The following is a 13,706-nucleotide window of genomic DNA, read 5'->3' as shown; positions in this document are numbered from 1 at the left end:
AAAATTAGGTTGGAGAAAATGTAATCTCAAAGTTCAAAATCGGTATACGTTAAAAAAATGCATTTTCTCGGCTTCCCATGGAGCAATTTTCTTCATTCTTTTTTTTTTTTGTTCCCAAGTAACTCGAGTAGAGCCATCTAACTAATGCATTATTAAATGTCAAAGCTGCTTTTGTTTTGTTATAATAGATTAATTTATGTATAAGAAAAGAAAACTACATATTTTTTAAAGTTGTAGATTTTTTTTAGATAAACTTACTACAAGTATGCCTTTAAAACATTAGAAACACAAATATTCTCATTTGAAAGCTGTACAATTATTTAAACTCAATTTAAACAATTATTCAAACAAATTAAAAATTTTTGTCATATAAATAAATTTATTTATTATAACAAAACAAAAGCAACTTTGACATTTAATAATGCGTTAGTTAGATGTCTCTACTAGAGTTAGGTACTTGGGAACAAAAAAAGAATGAAGAAAATTGCTTCATGGGAAGCCGAGAAAATGCATTTTTTAACGTATACCGGTTTTGAACTTTGAGATTACATTTTCTACAACCTAATTTTTGATTGGAATTTAGCTATATTTGGCAATTTTCACTCATAATATCGATAGTTTTTATTATAATAATATATATGTTCAGGCTCAAAATGGATCCACATGGCTCAGGATAGAGAAAGATGGAGGGGCGAAGGGGAGGCCTATGTCCAATATTGGATGTCGCAAGGCTAATAGATAGATATATGTTATGAGTATTTTAAAAATATGAAAATTGGTGTGGAGAAAGAGGACAAAAATAAAAAGGTGATGGTATGAAAATTATAATTCTATTGTTTATATCTTTGCCGTAAATGCCGGTCAACTTTGTCCGGTTGTATCTCAGGAATAACTCATTAAAATTAAACGTTTTTTCTTTTAAAAGAAACGTCCTGCCATTTTTTTTTCCAATGTCGTTTTCATTATTTAATTTAATTTAATATTTACCGAGATATTCTATTTGTTTATAAGCCAAAAAATTGTTTATAATTTTAAAATATTCCTGAGGCCGCTTGAATATTCCAATTTCAATTCTGTAAAGTACATTAGATAGGTACAGTGTCTTCTTATACAAAAATCATAGTTATTCTTATATATCAAAATTATTGTGGTTATTATAGCGACCGTAAATTTTTAATTAACAATTGAATTGTTACTAAACTGTTCATTCAATTTCCATCGGCTTCTGGAGTTATAATATATACGAAAAGAGCTTTTATATTGCCAAGTTATGTAATTATTGATAAACAATTACTTATCTAAAATTTTAGTTAAAAGTTAAAGATTTTGTTGGAAAAACTCGCATTTTCCGAGGAAAATTTTCGTCGAAGTAAATCGAGAAAAACACGTCTCTATGTAGAATTTAATTGCGGTGAATTTGTATTTGATTGTTTTTGGTGTAAAGTTAAAATCTTTAGAGTTGCAAAGCAAAAATTGAAAAAACACGATTTTCGGGCGCCATTTTGTTTACAAAAAAAGTAGCACACTATCTGCGGACTTTAAATACCTATATTATTAATATATACAATCATAAGATTCGATTCCAACAATAAAGTTGCTGGTAAAGTAAATAACTTTTCCCAAAAATGGCCTATTCTCCGATAATCTGCCCAGACTATATCTCTTATTGTTTAATATTTTTAGATTTATGTGAAATAAATTTTATTTAATTTAACGTTAATATTAAGTCCTTGGTTATTATTCCCTAATATACTTCTTAAAAATCCTAGTAAATGAAAAGTTAACACTCATATTGTAGAAAATATCATACTAGATATGTACATGAAGATAAAAAGTAGGCTTGAGCAGACGATACAACTTTGTACAGTATAGTTGCCATAAAACCTAAATCTTCAGCTTATTAGAAAGTCATTTGTATTTGAGTGGTGTGGTTAGGTGTCCGGCACAGGTATACAATACATAATAAATGTTAATATATTGTAGATTTAAACATTATATCTGCAATTCAATATATTTACCTCTTGAAACTTAACGAAGCCACGAAATACAAATGACATTGTAATAGGATTAAGATACGGTTTTCTGTAATAATTTTTTGGCAACTATACGTGCCAGTGTGGAAGAACCAGCGCAACTTCTTATTTGCTTAGGTATTTTTATTTTGAAAAACATCGCTATCAGGCGACATCTTAAATCGGTTCCCATTTAACTCTTCTTTATGGATAGTTCTTTATTATTAGGTGTTTTGTCATACTAACAATATTTTGAATATAATAATTTGTTTAATTTTATGAATTTCTTATGAAGCCAGTGATCATTGCTTAAATAGTTAGAAAGTAAAGTTTGGTAAACTATAGGTTTTATCTAAGTGAAAACTATGTAGCCCATATTATATACCTACATAATTGTATTTATATGCTATAATGGAACAAATTTATTTAATAATAATAAAATACACTATATGCTATGTAATTTATACATTTTATTTATTAATATATACAATTGATTTAATGTAACGTTGTTATTATTTTTAACAATCTGACTTCCTTTGCACATATTTATCGCCCATTTGCACGTTTCCTGGTTATTTTTTGGAATCCTTCATGTACACGTGCCATCTTCTTAGAATAGAAAAGAATAAACAGTAAAACTGGAAAAAAATATTTGATTGATGAGCAACTTCATCTTGATGTTAAGTTTGGCAGATAATATTTTTTCTCTCCATACTTTGTATTCTCTTAGAATATAGGAGTATTTATAAGTTGCACAGCATATCTAAAATAGTAAAGATTAAAAATAAAAATAAACAAAAATAAACAGTACTGAATTGAATATTGAAATGTTTATTATTTATATATTATTTAGTATGATACGTGATAGTATACATGATATTTAGTATACAATAATGGTGGTCGACAGATTCGACACTATTCCACTGACTAACATGTTACAGGAATACCAGATAGTAAACACCTTTGTCTATCTCGGGTCTAGTATAACTAACGATGGTAACTGTGAAGCCGAAGTTCGGAGACGTATTGGTATGGCAAAAAATGCGATGAGTCACCTAATTAAAGTTTATAAAGGCATATCTATCTCTCAAAATATCAAGATGAGACTGGTGAATGTCCTTGTATTCTCAATATTTCTATATGGGACAGAGACTTCTATATGGGAATCTTCGCGCACGCGAGCGCCAAAAAATTGATGCTTTTGAAGTGTGGTGCTGGAGAAGAATGCTACGCATACCTTGGACAGCTCATAGGACAAACGTTTCCATTCTAAACCAACTCGAGATTAAAAAAGGCTGTCCACAATACGTCTGCAACGATTTCTGCAATTCTTCGGTCACATGGTTCGCAGAGGTGACGATAGTTTGGAGAGATTAATTGTTTCTGGAAACGTTCCGGGGAGAAGATCAAGAGGACGATCACCAACTAGATGGTCCGACCAAATTAAGAATTCAGCTGGAAACTCATTCTGCGAAGCTCTTTGAGCAGCTGAAGATAGAGACCAATGGAGAAAAATTTTTAGGAATAGTGGAAGAAATCACGATCCTCAGTAGTGAAGAAACGACAAGAGAGAGAGAGAGAGAGAGAGAGAGAGAGACATGAAATAAACTTGCAAACATTATTCACGACGACATTCCCGATAAATCAGGTGTTCAAGATGCCCTCCGATTTCAAACTCTTTTCGTAGCTTTCACGAAGGTTCTCAATTATATCTGCGAACGAAAGCTTTTGAATGGCACTAAAAAATCTTGAATTTTGGTCCGCAATTCCGGAATGTCAGACGGTGTATCGGTACGAAAAACAGCATCCTTCAGCAAATAACAGTAAACAATGGGTACAACAAACAAACAATAAACAAAATTTTAAACCAGAAACTGCATAACAAAGCCCTGAAATTAGTATTTACACTGCCACAGAAAAAAACCAGCATTTACATATACAGGCAAGATATCAACCAAAATAGTCAAACACGCAAGAAGAAAGGCATAACACTAGCTTTCAGAATAAACAACAACTTAAGCAAATTTATTAAGAACAACAAGATCCATAATACTCTGCTATGTAGACGACGCAATATTGATATTGATAGCCCAAGATGAAGATAGTCTGCAAAGTAGTCCACAGATTTAACATAAGAGCAAAATAATTCAATATGACAATTTCATCTTAGAAAACTAAAACAATAGTAATCAGTAAAGAACCAATCAGATATAAAGTAGAAATTGATGGCATCAATAGTGAACCAGTAATGGAAATAAAATACCTTGGAATTACATTATCAAGTTACAGAGACCTGGACAAAGAAGTGAGAAATCAAGTACAAAAAGCAAATAGACTGGCAGGATGCCTTAATAACATTATATGGCGAAACCGACATATTAACACTGAGATGAAGTCAAGAATTTATAAAGCCAGTGTAAGACCAATAATGGCATATACATCAGAAACAAGACACGACACAGCCACAACATAAAAGACTACTGTAAATGGCAGAGATGAGAGTACTGAGAAGAATTAAAGGAAATACGCTGAGAGATCGAAAGAGGAGTGAAGATATTAGAAGACAATGTAACGTACAGTGTATAAACGAATGAACACTAAATAGAAAAAAAGAATGGAATAACCACATAAGCAGAATGGGGGAGACACGTGTGCTCAAAATAGCACGAGATAAATCACCAATCGGTAAAAGAAGTATCGGCCGACCGCGCAAAAGATGGAGTGACAACCTCCCATAGAGGTATCAATCCAACAATGAACAAGCAGAATTGCTTATAAAGAGTGTGGCGACACGCTTCAATTACTATTTTGCTAATTTTAATTTTTAATAATTGTTTCAAAATGAAATAATACGTCCCATTTTAAATTTCACAAACCATATGCAAAAAGGGCCTGTTAAATTTTATGAAACGAAATATATCAGTATTCAGATAAAATGCCTTCTCAGCTTTTAAAAGACCAGATGTTTATGTATGGGAAACGCAAATTCCATAATAGATTACTCCTTATGTCAATAAATCAGTCTTCAACTTCTTTAAAAACCACAGAAATGTAAAACTAATGTTTTTAGTTCATCCACAGGCAGTCTGACACAAACCCTCGTCCCGCAAAGAAGAACAAACCCTCTTACGAGATATAAGCACGCCTTTTTAACCAAAAATAAATAAATATATTATTGTTCGTTGTCTTACACTTATTTTAATTTTATTAATTGATTCCGTAAACCACCATCGGAAAATTGGTGACCACGACGTGATCTGAACACGCAACTTTCTGAAGAAAAAGAAGAAAAAGATCCAAAAGAAAATACCCGTACACAGAGGCGTATGCAACTTACATGCGGTGACTGATCAAAAACTTACATCGGTCAAACTGATAGAACCTTTAATGAACGTATAGCAGAACACAAAATGGCTTTCAATAATAGAAAAACAGATTTTACGTACCCACTTCACCTTATAGATCATAATAATTCTTTTAATGGCCCATTTCCGGAGCACACTAGTTCGCTCCGAAAACCATAGCCTGGTTCGCTCCCATGGTTAACCCTTAAACGCCCAACCTGTTTTAGGTTCCATGTATGCCCAAGGGTGGGTAAAAAATGTCCACCGCGAACCTGGTTCGCTCCCATGGTTAAGCGGATGAAGTATTTATCTATTAAGTTCTAGGAAAATTAATATCGGTAAAATTGGTACTGTGACTTTTGTATTTTATATTGAAATTGTATAAAACAATGGTTGTTACATATTTATATAAATATATGTGACAGTGGAATTAGATTATTTAGATTTAGCCCAGTAAATGACCGTTTTGGAATGTAATTTTCTGCGTTACGATGGATTTCCTTGATTATTTCATTCATAGGAGATTCTGACAATAGAAAGCTACAGAAATAAAAATTAAACTGATAATTTTTGATAATATCCCGTCGTCAAGTATACATTCGATGACATTAATGACAATTAATGTTTTAAAAATTATAAAAGTGATGACTTTCAACCGTCAAATATTTATAACAACTGTGTGTTTAATTGTACTAATTTGTACTTACATAAATAAATTACAATACAATTTTGGTTTTGAACAGTTTTATTCATGAAATAATCACAACAAATTGCACTCGATCTCTAAAATTATTATCGAATTTTTGCCCTCGTGACACTTTGACATAATTTCACTCCCCTTCGTGTCGTGAAATTAAAGTTGTCAAAGTGTCACTCTTGTGCAATTACTACTGAAAATTGGGTTTTGGGTTCTGCATGCTTACCCTTCACTTCAAAGTTGGACTTGTGCCGTTGGTTGCATTTACTTGGGGAGTGAAAGCCACCCCATTTTTTGAAGCCCCAAAACATACTTTTAAAATAAGTCCAGAAATGGATAAATTGACTAATGCTAAGCAACTAGAGAGTTTCTTAATTAAGTTAATACTTTTCGAGTTATTTGCGAGTAAAAATGTTGATTTTTCGACCAAAAAAAACACGTTTTCGTGCGTTTTTTCACAAATAACTGAAAAAATAAGTATTTTGTTGAAAAAAGAATATGCTTAGCAAAAATACAGGTTGTATAATTTCGCTGTGTATCAATTCCAATGGTTTTTCACACAAATCGTCCATTGCCTTCCACTAAACACCATTACTTAATTTTTGCCCGCTTAACGCTGTTTTTGGTAAACTTTCATGGGTGTGGTTAACACTATATTCAACTATGCTGTTACAAATATTTAAAGTTTTAACAAATGCTTTGCAACTTCTTTCTACACACTGCCAACGTTTGATATTATTAGCAAGCATTTTATGGAAGTTATACTTGTAATTGCCAATAAATAACAGACTTTCCCATTTCACTTATTTCAGATTTCACCATCATGAACTAAAGACATTCAAACCATAACTAAAGCTAATAATGATGAGATTTGCACCATCCCTTTATCTTATCATAAAATTTCAGATGACTGCTACTTAATTACCAATATTTTCAAAGAAATATATCACTTGCAATTTCTTATACGTAAAAACCCAATCAAATATTGAATAAGGGAATATGAGCTCAAAACATCATAATACTTTAGTGAAAATATGGTTATAAATTTAATATAATTTTAAGTAAGAGGTAGTTTTATATTTAGATAAATACAACGTTTGAGAAATATTTATTAAAAATTTTATTAATAAAATGTATTAAAAGTACCTGCTTTATGAAGGAAACATTGTCTATATACGCTGACCCTGGCTATTCATTATTATTCATTGTGTACCCAGTAAAGACATTTTTTTAAATTATCTTTTCTAAGAAATTTATGGCCGGAGCGAATTTACCTATGCCCCTTTTCTGTAGGGTATTAAAATCTGGCCGTCGGAGCGAACTAGTATATGCCCCCAATTTCAAATTCTCCACATTCAAAATAAAGGTCTTATGCTATGTTTATCAGAATCTAGGGAAATTAATAAATTTAAAAATACCGATATAATTTTGAATCGCCAACTTGAGACAAATAGCACTCTCCTCCTCATCTGATTCAGTTAACAACTATAAAGTGTAGCCGTATAGTAAAAATACATCATTTGAGTAAGGTACTCTGCCGAAACAGCTGTAGTGAAAATAGTTTTCAGTGTTTTGTTCTTAGATAAAATTAACTTTTATCAAGAAACGGTCGAATCCATCACATTTAGTACTATTTACAACTGCTGTCTAATAAAAAATTAGGGCATGATTAAAAGATAAGGTACAATTTCGATTCTACATCTCTTTTCCGTATTCTTTAAAATCATTACCTCATATTAATTACCTCATACAATTACTCCAGGGTAATAAGCTAGAAATAGACCATGTTCGGGTCACTTAAAGATCCAGGTAGCTCACTACTTTTTTAGTTATTGTATACCTATAGGATAAAAACCTACCTGTTTCCTGCCTAGAGTTCGCGTCCGTTTTTTAATTATTAACAATTTAGTGCAAAAATTGCGATTTTTTCGATTTTTGCACCCCATTCAAAAGCTAAATAGTTGACATAAAATTACAAAATTTAATTTTTTAGAACATTAAAAAACCTACAAAATGCCGATTTTTGAAAATTAAAAAGTTAATTTGTTGCTACGCAAACTGCAAAATAAGTGAAAATCGTTATTTGTTAATAACTTTTACTAAAACTACCTTAGAACTTAAGTGTTTCACCCAAAGTTGGGTATTGGGGTACTTAACAAACCCTCAAAATTTGAGACCGATCCATTAATTAGTTTAAGAGTTATTCTAATTGTTCATCCCAGAGACCTTTATTTTCCAATAACATAAGATAGAAAATAATGAAGATAGGGCAATTCTGCGTATGCCAAATGAAAGTAGAAAACTGTTGCTATCAAAATGTACTAAAAAAAGATTAAAAAAAGTATCTAGTCAAAAATCCTAATGGCAAATTTGTGAAATTTTGTAATTTATAAACATTTGGAATAACTTTAAAAGCATTGTCCGTAGAAAAAATCATGTTACATATTAGAAAAGTTGGTATTTTACACGAATTTTTAAAAAAGTAGTTCAATTTGATGACTAGTCGTTGTAAGTGAAGGGGAGCTGAGAGCCGACAAATGCACGAGTTCAAAAACTAAAAATGGCAACTTAAAACTAATATCATTTTTTATATCTCGGGATCTACTGAATATATTTTGATCGTTCTTTTTTTTAATTTGTATGTAATTTTTCTGTACATTACAAATATGCAATTTGTCTAGACATTTATTAATTAATAAACAGTTTAATTAGCTTAAACAATTTTTGAAAAAATAATTTTGATTATTTTTTTATCATGATTTTAATCATACTATCGTTATTATTCATAGAAAAAGTTAACGTATACTTTAATAAATAAATTATCTTGAATAAATAATTATCTATTAAAAATCATTTATTTATTAAAGAGTACTTTAACTTTTTCTATGATCATTAATGATACTGTGATTAAAAAATAGATTTTTAAAAAATATATATTTTTTCAAGAATTGTTTAAACAAATTAGGCTGTTTATTAATTAATAAATTTATAATTTTTATAATTTATAAATGTACGTAGAAATTATATACAAATTAAAAAAAGAAAGATCAAAATCCATTGAGTTGATCCTTAGATACAGAAAATTATATTCGTTTGAAATTGCTTTTTCGGATTTTTAGGTTCCCCCTAGTAATCGTTTGAACTACATTTTTGAAAAATCGTAGAGGGTGCTGTGAAGGTACAATGTTTGTATAAATTTTTTAAGAAAAAATACAAGTCCCATTCTTTAAATTGACATTAATGAGATTCCTTAATTATTACAAACAAATTAGCTGTGAATTAAAAAAAAACATATGGCTAACTTTATCCCAAATGAACCCAGGCTAAATTTTTTTATTTGAAAATTCGTGTTAAAATACTATCTTTTCGAATATATAAAATAGTGCGGCAGATTCGTGCAAATATTATAAGAATTGCACATTTAATAATACAAGCATATAATTTGGTCAACATATACCGCACATATAAAGGTTCAAATTTAGATATGAGGCCATCTCAGATTTTGCCTTTTACAAAAATGGCGGTCCTTCAAAATGGGCGACTATACATATGTGACTAATAGCACGATATCTTTTGAATGAAAAGTCCGATTTTAACCAAATTTGGTACATAGGTTCTTTTTGTGATTTACAAGATCGACGTCGTGAACCGGAAGAATCGGTTTACCAGAAGTTGTGTTTTTCCTGGTTTTTTATGTAAAATTATTTTATATTATGTAAATAATTTATTTTCAATTTTTTCACCCTGTATATATTAATTTTTCAAAATGGTAATACCACCATTGAATAGGGCGTCAGAATATGTTTTATAGGAAATATTTTGAACTTTTTAGTTATGTTAATTACCATTTAATAAATGCATAACGTATCTTCACATGTACCTATGTGTGGCAGATTCTTGCAAATATTATAAGAATTATTGTGCATTTAATGGTAGAAGCATATAATTTGGACCACATATACTACACATACAAAAGTTCAAATTTAGATATGAGGCCATCTCAGATTTTGCCTTTTACAAAAATGGCGAGCATTCAAAATGGCTACTATACATATATGACTAATAACACGATAACTTTTGAACGAAAAGTCCGATTTCAGCCAAATTTGGCATTAAGGCTCTTTTTTGATGAATAAGATCGAGGTCTTAAACCGGAAGGGTCGGTTTACCAGAAGTTGTGGTTTAACTGTTTTTTATGTAAAAATATGTTGTTTTTTTTTCAACTCTTTCACCCTGTATATATTAATTTTTCAAAAAAAAGTAATACCGTCATTGAAAAGAGTATAAAAATATTTTTTAGGGAAGATTTTGATCTTTTTAGTTATGTTAATTCCCATTTAATAAATGCATAACGTATCTTCACATGTACCTATGTGCGGGAGATTTATTTTGAATGCCCGCTATTTTTGTAAAAGACAAAATCTGAGATGGCCTCATATCTAAATTTGAATCTTTGTATGTGTAGTGTGTGTGGTCCAAATTATATGCTTTTACCATTAAATGCACAATAATTCTTATATTATTTGCACGAATCTGCCGCACAAGATTCATAGGTACATATGAAGATACGTTATGCATCTATTAATTGGTAATTAACATAACTAAAGAGTTCAAAATATTTCCTAGAAAATTCTTTTACGCTCTTTTCAACGCCGTTATTAACTTTTTAAAAAATTAATATATACAGGGTAAAAGAATCGGTAAAAAAACAACATGTTTTTACATAAAAATCACGAAAAACACAACTTTTGGTAAATCGATTCTTCCGGTTCAAGACCTTGGTCTAACACATCAAAAAAAGAAACTATATATCAAATTTGGTTGAAATCTGACTTTTTGTTCAAAAGTTATCGTGCTATTAGTCACATATGTATAGTCGCCATTTTGAATGCCCGCCATTTTTGTAAAAGGTAAAATCTGAGATAACCTTATATCTAAATTTTAACCTTGATGTGTGTAGTATATGTGGTCCAAATTATATTCTTCTACCATTAAATGCACAATAATTCTTATAATATTTCCACAAATCGGCCACACATAGGGTACATGTAAAGATACGTTATGCATTTATTAAATGGTAATTAACATAACTAAAAAGTTCAAAATATTTTCTACAAAATATTTTTACGTTTTTTTTTATTGCGGTATTACCTTTTTGAAAAATTAATATATACAGAGGGAAAAAAATTGAAAAAAAAACATATTTTTACAAAAACAACTAGTAAAAACACAATTTCTGGTAAACCGATTCTTCTGGTTCACCACATTCATCTTGTAAATCAAAAAAAGAATCTATATACCAAATTTGGTTAAAATCGGACCTTTCGTTCAAAAGTTATGGTACTATTAAAGATATATTTATAGTCGCCATTTTGAATGCCCGCCATTTTTGTAGAAGGCAAAATCTGAGATGGCCTCATATCTAAATGTGAACCTTTATATGTGTAGTATATGTGGTCCAAATTAAAAGCTTGTATCATTAAATGTGCAATTGTTTCACATATCGGCCGCACTAAAAGAATTTTTTCTACGGACGACATTGTTAAAGTTATTCTAAAAGTTTTTAAACTACAAAATTTCACAAATTTGCCATTAGGATTTTTGACTCTATTAATTATTTTTTTATCTTTTTTTAATACATTTTGATACTATCACTCTTCTACTTTCATTTGGCATACTCAGAATTGCCCTATCTTCATTATTTTCTGTCTTATCTTATTGCAAAATAAAGGTCTCTGGGATAAACTAATAGAATAACTCTTAAACTCATTATTGGATCGATCTCAAATTTTGAAGGTTTGTTAAGTACGCCAATACCCAACTTTGGGTGAAACACTAAAGTTTTAAAGTAGTTTTAGTAAAAGTTATTAACAAATAACGATTTTCACTTATTTTGCAGTTTGCGTAGCAACAAATTAACCTTTTAACTTTCAAAAATCGGCATTTTGAAGGTTTCTCAATTTTCTAAAAAACTGAAATTTGTAGTTTTATGTCAACTATTTAGCTTTTGAATGGAGTGCAAAAAATCGAAAAAATCGCGATTTTTGCACTAAATTGTTAATAATTAAAAAACGGACGCGAACTCTAGGCAGGAAACAGGTAGGTTTTCTTCCTATAGGTCTGCAATAACTTAAAAAGTAGTCAGCTACCAAGATCTTTGAGTGTCCCGAGAAAATCCTTATTACTCTGGACTAAATAGAAAATACATAATTAGATACAAAGTTCAAATATAATCCACGCTTTTCTATCCCGTTCTAGAGCATATACATTAAAGTTAAAAATAAAGGAGTTAAGAGAATAAAGAGTAAAGGAAAATGTAAACAAACAACATAGAAAAAATAGAAAGTTCCGAAAAGAAGCAACTGGACTCGAAAAACTCAATTACGCAGGTATATAATTATCTTTTTCTTTACCTTCTTAACCCTCCTGGGGTTTTTTTATTTCTTCAGATTTTTCTGTCTTCATTATTATTATTCGCTCGACTACCCTTTAAGGGCCCTGCTCTGACTCTATTTTCTGTAGAGTAGTTGAATAGGGTATAATATGATATGGCATCACCCTGTCTAAGTCCTTTTCTAATAGTCTAAGAGCTAGTGAACCCTCCGACTAACGGTCTTCCTGTAAGGCTAGAAATTTGTCTAGTGATAATTCATAGCACACCAAGACTAAAAACCATGACCTGGCAGGCATCAGCCGTGCACGTGTATCTACCAGGTGAATCGAAAAGTGCATAGTTTAGGGGAAAAATAAACTTTCTCCTGTAAAGTTTAAATTTAAGTATGTGTTTGAGTAAGTCATTTAGAAGAAATGTGTACAATGACAGGCGATTCTGAACAGCATAAGACCTTGCCAGGCGAGGGGAAAGATTAGGCTTTTTATCCTAAAATTATTTTTTTGCATCGAACAAAGTTTTTTTTTAGATTTTTTGAATCATTCCAAACAGAAAAGGTCTTTAGTGACTTTTCTCTTAGGTTAATAGTTTTTGACATATAAGCGATTAAAAAGTTTAAAAATTAGTAAATCGACCATTTTTAACCCTGAATCGGACATTTAACTGAAAATTTCAAGGTTGCTAAGGTAGGTAGATATTCTTTAAACATCGATTGATGAAATCCCGAAGAGTTCTTTGCAATACAATATCGAAAACCCCCTTGTTTTTTAATTGCTAATCAAGCGGGCGCTACACTGTAGTATAAGTGAGGACGTTTGAGTTTGCATAAATTCATGATCTCGAGAATGGGCAAATTTGAAGAGAAATCCTCGGACAGGTCGATTTTTATTTTTAAATTAGGACTTTTTGGCATATATACATGGTGCGCCAAACCTCTGGTTTTCTTTGATTACGGCTAAACTATGGGATCTATAAAAAATGTTTTTAACAAAACTAATGTACATATATCAAAACCGTATATAATTTAAAATTATTTTTAATTATACGGGTGAGTCAGAACGACGGAATGAACCAAAGTTGTATTTTTTTAAATGGAACACAGTATATATTAAATGGTTTTTGAATATACTTTTTTAAAATATGAAAAATTTTTATAAGGTCTTATAGGCTTAAAGTTAATAATTTTCGAAATATTTACATTTTTATTGAGAAAAATGGTAATATTTGTAGGGCTGTGGATTATGTTTCCAAAGTAATAAAAA

The 13,706-nt window shown here is 30.4% G+C and overlaps 2 protein-coding genes across 5 annotated transcripts in view; one reads left to right on the top strand and one right to left on the bottom strand.

Annotated features, from left to right (window-relative positions):
• Positions 1 to 13,706, top strand: part of LOC114326691 (modular serine protease) — a 176,779-nt gene that overhangs the window by 122,894 nt on the left and 40,179 nt on the right. The gene's annotated exons all lie outside the window — the stretch shown is intronic.
• LOC114326692 (protein spartin) overlaps positions 2,390 to 13,706 on the bottom strand; it is a 178,418-nt gene continuing 167,101 nt past the window's right edge. For all 4 annotated transcript variants that reach the window (XR_007697893.1, XR_007697892.1, XR_007697895.1 and 1 more), the window contains one exon: positions 2,390 to 2,775. The gene's annotated coding sequence lies outside the window, so the exon portion shown is untranslated. The remainder of the gene's footprint in view (positions 2,776 to 13,706) is intronic.

The sequence above is a fragment of the Diabrotica virgifera genome, chromosome 5 (assembly GCF_917563875.1).
Source record: "Diabrotica virgifera virgifera chromosome 5, PGI_DIABVI_V3a".
Taxonomy (NCBI): Eukaryota; Metazoa; Arthropoda; class Insecta; order Coleoptera; family Chrysomelidae; genus Diabrotica; species Diabrotica virgifera.
Note: the sequence above shows the minus strand (reverse complement) of the source record. Positions and strands in the feature narration are given on the sequence as shown.